Source organism: Dreissena polymorpha, chromosome 2 (assembly GCF_020536995.1).
Source record: "Dreissena polymorpha isolate Duluth1 chromosome 2, UMN_Dpol_1.0, whole genome shotgun sequence".
NCBI lineage: Eukaryota > Metazoa > Mollusca > Bivalvia > Myida > Dreissenidae > Dreissena > Dreissena polymorpha.
The window spans coordinates 30,917,517-30,933,030 of NC_068356.1; the positions used below are offsets into that span (position 1 = coordinate 30,917,517).

Below are 15,514 nucleotides of genomic sequence, written 5' to 3' on the forward strand. Positions count from 1 at the left end.
ATGGTTAAATTTTGTGTTTACATCCACTTCTTAAGTATCAAGGCTATTGCTTTCAAACTTCAAATACTTTCATACTATCATGAGGGTACTATACCTGCCAAGTTGAATTTTACCTTGACCTTTGAATGACCTTGACTCTCAAGGTCAAATTATTAAATTTTGCAAAAAATGCCATGACTTCGTTATTTTTTATCAGATTTGATTGATACTTTGACAAAACATCTTTTACATGACATACTACAATAGACTCCACCCAAACCATCCCCCATGCCCCCCCACTCCCGAATCCCCCCCTCCAACAAAAAAACCCAATTTTTATTTTTCATTTTTTTTTTAAAGATCATCTTATAAATGACCACACCCTCACACTATACCCCCGACCCCCCCCCCCCCCCCCCAATTATTTTTTTTTGGAAACATGGTTAAAAAACAAAAATATTAATTTTTTTTATTATTTTATTTTTTAAAGACCGTCCAACTATCCCACCCAAGAATCTCCCCCCCCCCCCCCCCCCCCCAAAAAAAATTTTTTTTTTATTTTGTTTTTGCATTTTAATTTCTTATTTTTGGAAGATAATGTAATAAATGACCACACCCCACACTATACACCCCTCTCCACCCCATCCATCCATCTTTTTTGATTGAAGTATTGAGATTCCCTTCACCTTTCGAAAGAAAAATAGATGAGCGGTCTGCACCCGCAAGGCGGTGCTCTTGTTGAAGTTTTTTGTGAGCCTCTAACTGAAATTACCTGTTCCATGGTAATTGAATTAATACCTTAACCTTGCTACAGATATTTATAGATTTAAAATATTCCTGATATTATATGTAAGCTAGTCTTTATAACCGTTTTTAGCTCACCTGTCACGAAGTGACATGGTCAGCTAATGTGACTGTGTGATGTCCAGCATCCGTATGTGTGTGTGTGCGTCCGTCCGTCAACAATTTGTTTGTGTAGACAGTAGAGGTCACAGTTTTCATCCAATCTTTATGAAATTTGGTCAGAATGTTAATCTTGATGAAATCTGGGTTGGGATTGTATTTGGGTCATCTGGGGTCAAAAACAAGGTCACTAGGTCAAAAACTAGGTCACATAATAGGTCAAATAATAGAAAAACCTTGTGTAGACAATAGAGGTCGCAGTTTTCATCCAATCTTTATAAAATTTGGTCAGAATGTTTATCTTGATGAAATCTGGATTGGGATTGTATTTGGGTCATCTGGGGTCAAAAACTAGGTCACTAGGTCAAAAACTAGGTCAAATAATAGAAAAACCTTGTGTAGACAGAAGAGGTCACAGTTTTCATTTAATCTTTATGAAATTTGGTCAGAATGTTTATCTTGATGAAATCTGGGTTGGGATTGTATTTGGTTAGTCAGGTGAGCGATTCAGGTTAGGTAGTTTCGCAATTGTTATTGAACCAATAAACAAGATCAACACAGTTGGCAGTCTCCCTTGCACTTGCATTTTATCCCTTATTCTCATTGTACTTGACCCTCTCATGTTCGTTAAACGAGTCCACTTGAAAAACTCTTCAAGAAGCGCTTGACAATTAATGTTTTTTAATTTATTTACATTTAAATTTAAATTTGTTTGTTAATGACTAATACAATGATCATTCACATGCTTTACTGTTTACATGGGAAAGTAGGTCGTGTATACGCTAGATTGATGTCATGATTATTTAAAGTACATAATATGTGTTTGTATGTGTATGTGTTCAGCATGTATTAGTTGGCTTAGCAAATGTGTTGTAAGTCGTTTATTTGTGGAAAAAGAAAGATTAAGAAAAACATTAACAAAAGTTTCATATTTCTATATTTCTTTCAGAAACTTTTTATACATGTAGAACAAGCATATGTGCCAATTAACAAACCATAGAAACCAATCAAAATTGCCGGTACTATGAGGACTATTGCACATGATTCAGCTTACTGCGGGGATCTTAATCTTGCCAGTATTTGGTCATTGCAAATTTAAATTGCTTTTTTTGTTGTTATGTCCATGTATACTAATTAATTATTGATTGACTTATAGAACATGTGTGTTTTAAAATCTGTTCACTTAAAAAGTAGATTTCTTTATAAACAACTGAATGAAAAATGGTGTGATTTTATTCTAAGAGCAGATTTCGTCTTTGTCATTATAAAATTATTTTACTACTAGCTGTTCAATTATGAGACAATCTTCATTTATTTACAGGCAGGATTTTTATCAACCTGGTTATGGGAATAGTTTTTTTTACTGGATTGTTGTTTCTTATATCAGACACTGATTTACACTGCAACTACATAACTGTAGTTTAGACATTTTAATTGGTATGGTTTACTGTGTATGTTATTGTCCAGATGTTAACATACTGATAGTGCTACTAGTGCTCATTTATAGTGTTGTTCATTGATATGTGGATATTTTTGTGTGAGCAAGTGCAATATGCCTTACCTTTTTCAAATCTTGCTTTAAGCCAGGAGCTAAGGCTGTCTTATTGTACAAGCGATGTTCTCAAGCACCTCATCAAATTTTACCATTGAAAACACACAAATATGTGCCCGTATCATGCTGTGAAAAGTTATTGTGTGGTACAGTAACGCGACATAGCTTGGTGGATCATTAATGTGCAAGGATTTTACAATAGCAATTCTGCCTTCACTAAACATAATTAACACCTGTAAGCAATTACTGTGATCAGTCATTTACAATGACAAATATCAAACTTAAAAACTGTCAATGTTGACCAAATGGTCAGTGTTTAACTCAGCTTTCCTTAACCTTGTTATCCCCTGCCAAAGGCGGAGGGATATTGTTTTGGCGTTGTCCGTCCTTCCGTCCGTCCTTCCGTCCTTCCGTCCGTCCTTCCGTCCGTCTTTCCGTCCGTCCGGCACTTTTGTGTCCGGAGCCATATCTTGGGAAGTGCTTTGGCGGATATCATTGAAACTTGGTATGAGTATATATATGGATAAGAGGATGATGCACGCCAAATGGCATTGTACACCATCTGTTAATAACGGAGTAATGGCCCTTTGTATCTTGAAAAAATGCTTTTTTCAGTGTCAAATATAACACTTTGTGTCCAGAAGCATATTGGCGGGGGATATCAATTCAACGAATTTGCTTGTTGATAATCGTCTTTCATTGGTTAATACCAATATTTTGCATTGTATTAATAGAATATAATTACCCTTAAAACTGCTGAACCTTCATCTGCTCATAGTCGCAGTGTATACAAATGGTGTGAAAATTTGCCATTTTGTGCATGTGAACTTCATAACAATGCAACTCCATTATAATGCGGTTCGCAGGGTCCAAAGATAGCAATACCGATATATCAGACACGCAATATAAATTTTCAGGCCATTCATGCATGTATATGTAAGGATTAACATAGTTCTGCAATTTCAAAACACACTTTTTGCGTACCTTATTGCATTACTGTAAGTTACCACGTATAACGCGCCCCCATATGTATAACGCTCATGCGATTTTTTTAAAGCCAAAATGGAGATAAAAAGAATTCCATATCTGGTCTATTGACGAAGACGACGAAAATGAAGACATGTTATGTACAAATTCTATATAAAGCATCATGAGATGAGCAGCTTCTGGCAGCATTGTCATTTTAGTATGTTTTTTTGTTTAACTTGGAATGCATACTTCTCATATAAAGAAGTTCGTACGTTAGTGTTAAAGAGTAATCATGTTAGACGGTTAAGAAAAAAAGAGGTGAATTTGATAGGGGTTTTGTGGTTGATTTAAGAACAAATTTCATTTCCCTTTCATATTTTGGGATCAAAAGTACGTGTAGTATAACAATAAATAACACGAGCGATACTCAAGTGCATAAAAGAGTTGTATATAACAAGTGCAATGATTTGATTAACAATATGTAGGAACATTTTGATGCTTTCACTACATGAAGATTGACACAATGTAAATATTGTTTAAAATATTACATATGTGAGGTAATATTATTTGACATCAGCAAATACAATTCGTAACAAAATCGTTTTAACTTTTGACGGTTGTATAGTTTTGGGCATCGATTTATTTGTTAATTATATTGAGTACAGTAGGTTTCCACAATATATACAGCTGCATAACACACGTTTTCACGTAATATGATTGCAGGGCGGTACTTCAAACATCAGTAATGATGCCTGAAAACCCAATTTACCATTTTTAGCTCATCTATTTTTTGAAAAAAAAATTATGAGCTATTGTCATCACCTTGGCGTCGGCGTCAGCGTCCGGTTAAGTTTCGCGTTTAGGTTCACTTTTCTCAGAAAGTATCAATGCTATTGCATTCAAACTTGGTACACTTACTTACTATCATTAGGGGACTGGGCAGGCAAAGTTAGATAACTCTGGCGTGCATTTTGACACAAATATGTGCCCTTTTTATACTTAGAAAATTGAAAATTTTGGTTAAGTTTTGTGTTTAGGTCCATTTTATTCCTTAAGTATCAAAGCTATTGCTTTCATACTTGCAACATTTCCTAACTATCATAAGGGGACTGTGCAGGCAAAGTTATGTAACTCTGACTGGCATTTTGACAGAATTATGTGCCCTTTTTATACTTAGAAAATTGAAAATTTGGTTAAGTTTTGTGTTTAGGTCCACTTTATTCCTACAGTATCAAAGCTATTGCTTTCATACTTGCAACACTTATTAACTATCATAAGGGGACTGTGCAGGCAAAGTTATGTAACTCTGACTGGCATTTGGATGGAATTATGGGCCCTTTATACATAGAAAATTGAAAATTTGGTTAAGTTTTGTGTTTTGGTCCACTTTACCCCTAAAGTATCATAGATATTGCTTTCATACTTGGAACACTCGCAAACTATCATAAGGGTACAGTCAAAGGACAAGTTGCATAACTCTGGTTGTCACTTTTACAGAATTATGGCCCTTTTTTGACTTAGTAACTTTGAATATATGGTTAAATTTTGTGTTTCGATCCACTTTACTTCTAAAGTATCAAGGCTATTGCTTTCAAACTTCAAATACTTTCATGCTATCGTGAGGTTACTGTACCTGGCAAGTTGAATTTTACCTTGACCTTTGAATGACCTTGACTCTCAAGGTAAAATTATAAAATTTTGCTAAAAATGCCATAACTTCTTTATTTATGATTAGATTTGATTGAAACTTCGACAAAACTACTCTTACCTGACATACCACAATAGACTCCACCCAAACCATCCCCCGTGCCCTCCCCACCCCCAAATCCCCCCCCCCCCCCCCGAATCCCCCCCTAATTTTTTTTTTTTTAAAAGATCATCTCACAAATGACCACCACACCCTCACACTATACTATACCCCCCCCACCCCACCCCCCCAAATTGTTTTTTTTTTAAACGGTTAAAAAACACATATATTTATTTTTATTATTTTATGTTTGAAATACCGTCCAACCATTGGACCCAAGAATACCCCCCCACCCAACCCCTTCCCCCCACCCCCGAATTCCCCCCCCCCCCTAATTTTGTTTTTGTTTTTGTTTTTTAAGATCATCTCACAAATGACCACCACACCCTCACACTATACTATACCCCCCCCCCCCCACCCCCCCCACCCCCCCAAATTGTTTTTTTTTAAACGGTTAAAAAACACAAATATTTATTTTTATTATTTTATGTTTGAAATACCTCCCAACCTTCGCACCCAATAATACCCCCCCCCCCTCCTGCCCCCTCCCCCACCCCCCCCCCTGAATATCCCCCCCCCCCCCCTAATTTTTGTTTTTGTTTATTTAAGATCATCTCACAAATGACCACCACACCCTCACACTATACTATACCCCCCCACCCCACCCCACCCCCCAATTTCTTTTTTTTGAAACGGTTAAAAAACACAAATATTTATTTTTATTATTTTATGTTTGAACTACAGTCCAACCATCGCACCCAAGAATATCCCCCCCCCCCCCTAATTTTTTTTATTTTTTTTTTATTTTTTATTGTTAAGATCATCTCACAAATGACCACCACACCCTCACACTATACAACCCGCCCCCACACCCCTAAACCCCGATTAAAAAAAATAAAATTTGTTGCGTTTTTTTTCCGCATTTTTGGAAGAAAATGTAATAAATGTCCACGCCCCCACACTATACACCCCTCTTCACTCCACCCCTCCCTCCTTTGTGATTGAAAATGAGAGTCCCTTCACCTTTAAAAAGAAAATAGATGAGCGGTCTGCACCCGCAAGGCGGTGCTCTTGTTTTTACATGTGATGAGTATGTAAATAAATTATATAAAGTGCCCGAATGCTTTCAGCAAGAGGAGTTTTACAACAGTCTCGACGCATTTTTTGGGGAAGATGAAATCATTCAGATAATGTTGATTTGCAAATCTTAACTCAATTCAACATGTAGCGGATTTATTTGGAAACCCTTATTCATCATGTTCGAAACACAAACATATTAGAATAAATTTTAAAATGCCCACACTTTAAAACCGTTCAACGAGGAGGAGCGAAAAAAATAGTCGCATGAAAGTTAATGCGCTTCAAGGATGGATCGTGTGTGCATTTCATGAACAACCCTTGAATACTCTTTCAAAATCTTTAAATTGAAACGAGTATTGTATATTTAATGCATGATAAATTGGTGTACACTTTTTAAAATGCATCATTTTTGTTGTATTACACTATTCAACACTTTCACAATTTTATTCAATGTTTAACAAATAAAATATATCGATATGAAAGCCGGTATTGTTTTTCACTCGCTTACTAAATTTTATTTAAAAATAATACTTCCAAGAATAATAAATAAAAATGTTCATAAACGAGGTAGCTTTTTCAAGGCACTGTCAATGAATTTTCTACACTATTTGTATTTCATTTACCACTGCAGCTCGATTCGATGCGGCGGTCTACTACTTATAAACCAGCGACTTTAAAGGAGGATGTTTCGAGAGCGTTCTGAAAGTAGAGTGTCTAAGCCGTATTGTTTGGAAAGCGAAAGTAATAACTAAATACAATACACTAACTAGGCTTAAAGTAACATTACCACTCAAAATCAACAAAATTTTGTACACAATCTCGTAAAATAAAGCTTAACAATTAAAAATGATTGTTCGTTATGGCAATTGCCGAAATTTCAACACCAGATGTGGTCTGGTTAAATAGATGTTGGATACAAAATGCTCGTTTTTATTATGGTTTTAACATAGTACCATTTTAGTGTTTGTGTGTCGTATAAATAGATATATTCGCAGGAAATTAGCATGGAATTTATTGTGGTCACAAATAAATAAAAACGAGCATTTTGTATCTACAAAAATCTATGTAAGCATACCACATCTAGCATTGAAATTGTGGCTATTGCTATAAGGAACACTGATTGTTTAGGTGTAAACTTTATTTGAGGAAATACTTTACAAAATTTTCATTGATTTTGAGCGTTATCGAGACTAAGTAATAAACGCTGCGGGTATTTGCTAACTCGGCGGAATGCCGAGCGTTTTAGCGATTACACCTCGCCTCCCCCGCTGCGGAATCACTCTCTAGCAGACAAATGCCCCGCGGAGGGAGCATGTTTTTGGGGGAAAACGCATAGACTGTACTGTATTACCGCATGTCTTTGTTACTGTAGGTTTCAAAATAAATGAATTCCTTGTGTGTTTATTGTTGTTGTTTCTATTTACACTTTTTTTTTTTATCTTAACAACAAACTTTTCACATTTCTATAATGATAACATTTAACGTAAAATCTGTTAGCACTAAAATAATTACATTGTAAACATTCCCCCCAGACGTGTATAGCCATTTTAAAAGCATAAACATACAAGTATTAATTTTGTGGACCAAACTATTCTTTTTATTTATTCAATTGAACCTTGCAATATTTCATGACCTTTGGTTTCATTAAATTGTATTCATTATTTTCGCAAAACTATTTATTCTGATACCCATTTACATTTTCAGTTGGTTAACTGTTCTTTGAACATTTTCTTCAGAAACTTTCATGTATCTTGCCATCAGCTTTCAACACAGTTGGCGGTTTCATTACAATATGTAAATGGCAATTGCATGACTTAATAACTTAATTAAGCAGTTTATTACAAATGTACACATACTAAAATACCATGTTTTGATATCAGAAGTTGGTCTTTTTAAGTGTGAAAAGGTGTGAAATTAATATGCTTACAAACACTGGTTCTTTATAATAAAGAATAATGCAAACTGGGAATGTCAAGATGTGTTCATATTTGATGCTCTGTACCACAAAGGGTCTTATGAAAGACATATTATCAGTGTAATCACATCATAGATTACATTTGTTAAGGTAACATCTTGCCACATTAATTATGTTTGGGTTAGGTCAGTACTTGTTGTTGAATGAATTGAATGGTTCCATAGGAAAAATCAATGTTGTAATTATTGTACTAATCATGGTTATACATGAGCTAAATACACAAAACACTATTCCTTGCTTATTACTGAAAAATAAAATATTTCTAGTATAATTATGTGATTATATTTTGTCTGATTGTTTTTGATGTTCTGTATATAAACAAAACAAGAAAATGTAATGATAAAGAACAAGATTTCTATTACGTGATAAAATTCTCATGTAATAAATCAGCATCTTTAAATTGTGTCACTTATATCAGACCCAGGCTTAAAAGCAATTTCTTTGGTTGTATGAATTATTTTTAACAATTAAAATATGATTGGATTTATTTCAGTACTTAATGTGTGACGTAAACTTTTTGGGAAATTAAGCGTAGATCTTAAACATGTTAAAACTAAACAAAGTGGATGTAGGCTGAGGAATCGCTAAATTGTTAAAAAAATATCACCCAAGAGAAAGAAATTGATACACAATTTTATTCCTCCTAATGTTGTCATAATTAATTAAAGCAAAAAACGTATGGACCGACAACAACAACAAAAAAACCTTGTAATATTTAATTGAAAATTGACGTCATTTTTTCATACAAGATATTTACATTTATTTCATTTCATTGTTATATTAAATTTTCTCATTTTTTGTATTGGTACCACACGTTGGACAAGTACCACACGTTGGACAATTTTGTCTCTTCTGTCTAATAATGTCCCTGCAATAGACAAAAAGCAGAACTTTTATTACAAAGATAAATACAGAACCAGCATGTTTATTGAATCTTTTAAGGTATGGATTTATTACAAACATAATTGTTATTGGTGTGTTATTTGCATTTAGTATTACAAGGTGTATTTATTTATATTACTTATTTTAGTGTCAGTCGGGTTGTATGTATAGGAATGAAATTAACTTACCCATTCTTCACAGTATCAACCCCGTCACTTAATTTTGGAATTGCTAGTATGGTGTCAGCTTGGGCTTCTATAGGTGCACAACCTATTGTCATAAAAAATACTATAAGAATCTGCGATGTAACATTCAAAGGATTATTATAGTGAATTGAATACCATAGTAAGGTATACTTTAGTTTAGAAATTTGAAATATTTGTTACATTCAAAAAATTAAATCAGTAATAAAAACTGAAAACAATTATAAGAATGATGGTGGGGATGTAATATTTTGCACAACCATTAAGTAAGATACAATTAAATGTCATCAGACTCGTATCATAATGTTCACCTTGCTATGTCATGTTCATAATGGATCAGTAATGCGTTGTTTGCTATTCAGTTTGCTTGTTTATAAACTTTCAGAAGTAATTTGTAGTTTTCTAATATATTTTACTGGAGCATACATGTAGATGTATATACAATAAAATCTGTTTAAACTTAACCTTTTATGGTCTTGTTTATATTTAAATCCTGCTTTATGGTAACAAAAGAAAAAGAGAAAATGGCTGTATCATAAAAAAATCTTTGTTATGTTAACATTAATTGGCATCAATATTAATGGGAAATGTTTGATGAACTAGTAGCTTTCAACAATACATCAATGCAGATGACAAACAGATTGTAAATTCACATCTTAGATTTAACAATTACTTCTTATTTAAGCGTAACATACCTGAATTACGGATTAATCCCAGAGACAACACCAAAAAACAGACGGTGATTACAACGCTTGGCATTCTTGAACTGTTGACTTTTGAAGAAGCAAGATTTGTATGATGTCTTATTGATCTATACAGATGTTTATATACCAGCTCAAAAGATAGGTATGGTAAAAAAATGGCCAGGAATTTACATATCATTTCCGATTATTGATAAATCATTGGTATTCTGTAGCAGGTTAATTGCATTTAATGATACCAAGTTAGGTGCTTTCATTAAGAGGGCAATACTATGGATGCCCAGATGGGCTAAATATAAATCTGTATTCCATTGCTTAATCAAACCCCAAAATTTGATAAGCTTGTATCATCTGTCAGAACATGATTTTTAAGTCCAGAAAACATATCCAATGAGCTTACTCCTAACATATCGATGGAGCTTACTGCTAACATATCGATGGACCTTACTCCTAACATATCGAAGGAGCTTACTCCTTACATATTGAAGGAGCTTACTCCTAACATATCCATGGGGTTTACTCCTACCATATCGAAGGAGCTTACTCCTAACATATCGATGGACCTTACTGCTAACATATCGATGGACCTTACTCCTAACGTATCGATGGACCTTACTGCTAACATATCGATGGACCTTACTCCTTACATATCGATGGAGCTTACTCCTAACATATCGATGGACCTTACTCCTAACATATCGATGGACCTTACTGCTAACATATCGATGGACCTTACTGCTAACATATCGATGGACCTTACTGCTAACATATCGATGGAGCTTACTCCTAACATATCCAAGGACCTTACTGCTAACATATCGATGGACCTTACTCCTTACATATCGATGGAGCTTACTCCTAACATATCGATGGACCTTACTCCTAACGTATCGAAGGATCTCACTGCAAACATATCCAAGGAGCTTACTCCTAAAGGTGGACCTTACTGCTAACATATCGATGGAGCTTACTGCTAACATATCGATGGAGCTTACTCCTTACATATCGATGGAGCTTACTCCTAACATATCGATGGAGCTTACTCCTAACATATCGATGGACCTTACTCCTAACATATCCAAGGAGCTTACTCCTAACATATCGATGGAGCTTACTCCTCACATATCGATGGAGCTTCCCCTTAACATATCGATGGAGCTTACTCCTAACATATCCAAGGAGCTTACTCCTAACATATCCAAGGAGCTTACTGCTAACGTATCGAAGGAGCTTACTGCTAACGTATCGAAGGAGCTTACTCCTAACATATCCAAGGAGCTTACTCCTAACATATCCAAGGAGCTTACTCCTAACATATCCAAGGAACTTACTGCTAACGTATCGTAGGAGCTTACTCCTAACATATCGATGGAGCTTACTCCTAACATATCGACAGAGCTTACTGCTAACATATCCATGGAGCTTACTCCTAACATATCGATGGAGCTTCCTCCTAAAGGTGGACCTTACTGCTAACATATCGATGGAGCTTACTGCTAACATATCAATGGAGCTTACTCCTAACATATCCATGGAGCTTACTCCTAACATATCGACAGAGCTTACTCCTAACATATCGATGGAGCTTACTCCTAACATATCCATGGAGCTTACTCCTAACATATCCATGGAGCTTACTCCTAAAGGTGGACCTTACTTCTAACATATCGATGGAGCTTACTGCTAACATATTGATGGAGCTTACTCCTAACATATCGACAGAGCTTACTCCTAACATATCGATGGAGCTTACTCCTAACATATTGATGAAGCTTACTGCTAACATATCCATGGAGCTTACTCCTAAAGGTGGAGCTTACTGCTAACATATCCATGGAGCTTACTTCTAACATATCGATGGACCTTACTACTTACATATCGTAGGAGCTTAGTCCTAACATATCGATGGAGCTTACTGCTAACATATCCATGGAGCTTACTCCTAACATATCGATGGACCTTACTACTTACATATCGTAGGAGCTTATTCCTAACATATCGATGCAGCTTACTGCTATATCAATGGTGACTCAACACAGAAAAATGGTTTCCGGATGATAACTTAAGAACGCTTACGCCTAGGATCATGAAACTTCATTGGTACATTGATCATGACTCGCAGATGACCCCTATTGATTTTCAGGTCAAAGGTCAAGGTCATGGTGACTCGACACAGTAAAATGGTTTCAGGATGATAACTCAAGAACGCTTAAACCTAGGATCATTAAACTTCATAGGTACATTGATCATGACTCGCATATGACCCCTATTGATTTTCAGGTCACTAGGTCAAAGTTCAAGGTCACAGAGACAAAAAACGTATTCACACAATGGCTGCCACTACAACTGACAGCCCATATGGGGGGCATGTATGTTTTACAAACAGCCCTTGTTATGTTTGGGTTTGGTCCTTACTTGTTTTTGAATGAATTGAATGGTGCTGTAGGAAAAGTCTATGTTGTAATTATTGTATTAATCATGGTTATTCATGAGCATGACACACAAAAACACTACGCCTTGCTTATAACTGGAAAATAAAATATTTCTAGTATAAGTGATTATTTACTTTCTGATCTTTAATGATGTTTTGTAAGTTAACAAAACAAGAAAATGTTATTGAAGAACAAGATTAAAATTACGTGATAAAATTCTCATGTAATAAATCAGCATCTTTAACTTGTGTAACTTATAACAGACCCAGGCTTACAAGCAATTTTTTTGGTTTTATGAACTATTTTCAACAATAAGCATATTATTGGATTTGTTTCAGTAGTTAATGTGTGACATAAAATTTTGGGGAAATTAAGCGTAGACCTTAAAGATGTAAAAACTAAACAATATAGATGTAGGCTGGGGAATCGTTAAATTGTTTGAAAAAATATCACCCAAGAGAACAAAATTGATACACATCTTTTATTCCTCTTAATATTTTATAATTCATTAGAGCACAACGATGGACAGACACAAAGAACAACAAAACCTATAATATTTAATATAAAATTGACTGTATATTTTCTAATGAAATATTCACATATTGTCTCGTTCAGGTTCATCCTTTTGTATTGGTATCACACAATGGACAATCTTCATCTTGTCTCTTCTGTCTTATCATGTCCCTGCAATAGATAAAAAGGGGCTTTTTTATTACAAAGTTAAATACGGAACCAGCAAATTTATTGAATTTATTACGGTATGGATTGATTACAAACATTATAATTATTGGTGTGTTATGTGCATTTAGTAGTGCAAGATGAATTTATTTATATTACTGATTTTAGTGTCATTCTCATTGTTTGTCTAGGAATGAAATTAACTTACCCATTCTTCACAGTATCAACCCTGTGACTTAATTTTGCAATTGCTAGTATGGTGTCAGTTTGGGCTTCTATAGGTGCACAACCTGTTGTCATAAAAAATACTATAAGAATCTGCGATGTAACATTCAAAGGATTATTATAGTGAATTGAATACCATAGTAAGGTATACTTTAGTTTAGAAATTTGAAATATTTGTTACATTCAAAAAATTAAATCAGTAATAAGAACTGAAAACAATTATTAGAATGATGGTGGGGATGTAATATTTTGCACAACCATTAAGTAAGATACAATTAAATGTCATCAGACTCATATTGTAACGTTCACCTTCTAATGTCATGTTCATAATGGAAGGGTTATGGGTTCTTTGCTTTTCAGATCGCTTTTGTGATCGCCTTTTGTCAGTCGTGTGTCGTCCGTTGTCCGTCGTGCGTTGTGCGGTGTCAAAATTTGCCTTGTTAACTCTCTAGACGCCACATTTATTGTCCAATCTTCATGAAATTTAGTCAGAAGGTTGGTCTCAATAATATCTTGGATGAGTTTGAAATTGGGTACATTTGCTTGAAACACATGGCTGCCAAGGGGGCGGGGCATTTTTCCTTATATGGCTACAGTAAAATCTTGTTAACACTCTAGAGGCAACATTTATTGTCTGATCTTCATGAAATTTGGTCAGAAGATTCATCCCTATAATATCTTGGACAAGTTCGAAAATGATGCCGGTTGGTTGAAAAGTATTGCCACCAGGAGGCGGGGCATTTTTCCTTATATAGCTATAGTAAAACCTTGTTAACACTCTAGAGGCCACATTTACTTTCTAATCTTCATGAAATTTGGTCAGAAGATTTGTCCCAATAATATCTTGTTATCTCAGGTGAGCGACTTTGGGCCTCTTGTTCTCAATGATATCTTGGATGAGTTCGAAAATGGTTACATTTGCTTGAAAAACATGGCTGCCAAGGGGCGGGGCATTTTTCCTTATATGGCTCATAACTTCTATGTCCCTTGAGATGTAACCTTCATATTTGGTATGAACGTGTGTATGGACAAGGCCTTTCCATATGCACACAAATTTTGACCCTAGTGACCTTGACGTTGAAATTAGGGTCCGCGTTTAGGTTTCGAAATCTGCGTTTAGGTTTTGAAAAATGCTCATTACTTCTATGTCCCTTGAGATATAACCTTCATTTTTGGTATGCATGTGAATATGGATAAGGCCTTTCCATACGCACAAAAAAAAATAAATAGAGGCCACATTTATTTTCCGATCTTCATGAAACTTGGTCAGAAGATTTGTCCCAATAATTTCTTGTTATCTCAGGTGAGCGACTTTGGGCCTCTTGTTCATATATTTATAGAAAAATGGAATTTTTATTTGCCAATTATATGTCACAGGAGCATAAATTTAAATGTATATACAATAAAATATGTTGAAACTAAACATGATTTTGTCTTGTTTATATTCAAATCCTAGGTCGTGATAAAAAAAGAAAATGGCAGTATCATGTTATTGTATGTTTTATTACTAAAATCCTATTTACAAATTCTTTGTTATGTTTACATTAATTGACATCAATATTTTTGGAAAATGTTTGATGAACTTGTAATTTTAAACAATATATCCATTCAGCTGACAAACAGATTGTTTTCACATATAACCTTAACATACCTGAATTACGGATTAATCCCAGAGACAACACCAAAAAACAGACAGTGATTACAAGGCTTGGCATTCTTCAACTGTGGACTTTTCAAGAAACAAGATTTGTATGATGTCTTATTGATCTATACAGGTGTTTATATACGAGCATAGAAGATAGGGATAGTCAAAAATAGCAAGGAATTTACATATCATTTCCGATTGTTTATAAATCATATTTAAAATGAGTACATGTATTCTAGGAAACCTGGCGCAGATTAACTGGATTTAATGATACAAATTTAGGCCTTTTCATTAAGAGGACAATACTATGGATGCCTTTATGCACTAAAATATGCGTCTTTATTGTATTGCTTTATCAAGCCCCAAACATCCAACACTTAGTGTAATAAAACACCCCATAACAAGTTTCCTTAAGCTTGTATCAAATTTCAAAACATGATTTTGCACGTAAGAAAATATATCAAAGGAGCTTACTCTTAAAAAATTGAAGAAGTTAAATCCCAAAGATCATCTCAGAAACATTGAAATATTTATGTATTTATT

General features: G+C 34.7%; 1 protein-coding gene across 2 annotated transcripts in view; it reads left to right on the forward strand.

Annotated features, from left to right (window-relative positions):
- LOC127866459 (DNA polymerase delta subunit 2-like) overlaps positions 1-15,514 on the forward strand; it is a 43,376-nt gene that overhangs the window by 11,347 nt on the left and 16,515 nt on the right. The gene's annotated exons all lie outside the window — the stretch shown is intronic.